Source organism: Solanum tuberosum, unplaced genomic scaffold (genome assembly GCF_000226075.1).
Source record: "Solanum tuberosum cultivar DM 1-3 516 R44 unplaced genomic scaffold, SolTub_3.0 scf00223, whole genome shotgun sequence".
Classification (NCBI taxonomy): Eukaryota; Viridiplantae; Streptophyta; class Magnoliopsida; order Solanales; family Solanaceae; genus Solanum; species Solanum tuberosum.
In genome coordinates this window covers 1,058,333-1,058,804 of record NW_006239146.1, presented here as the reverse complement: position 1 = coordinate 1,058,804, position 472 = coordinate 1,058,333, and positions in this window count along the sequence as shown.

Genomic DNA, 472 nt, shown 5'->3' with positions numbered 1-472 from the left:
AAGCTTTTCTCACAAGCTTTAGACCATTGAAATTTCACTATCTTCTGAGTCTACTTGGTCAAAGGAGATGCATTAGATGAGAACCCCTCAACAAACCTTCTATAATAACCAACTAAACCCAAGAAAACTCCTAATATTAGTTGGAGATGTGGTTCTAGGCCAATTCTGCACTGCCTCAATTTTTCGAGTTATCAACTTTAATTCCATCACCGGACACAATGTGGCCTAGGAATGCCACAGACTCAAGCCAAAACTCACAACTTAGAGAACTTGGCATACAACTCCCTATCTTTCAAAGTCTGAAGAACTATTCTGAGATGACTAGCATGATCTTCTTCATTCCTTGAATAGATTAGTATGTCATCAATAAAGACAATAACAAACATATCTAAATAAGGTTTGAAGACTTTATTCATGAGGTCCATGAAAGCTGCTGGTGCATTGGTCAACCCAAAGGACATAACCAAAAACT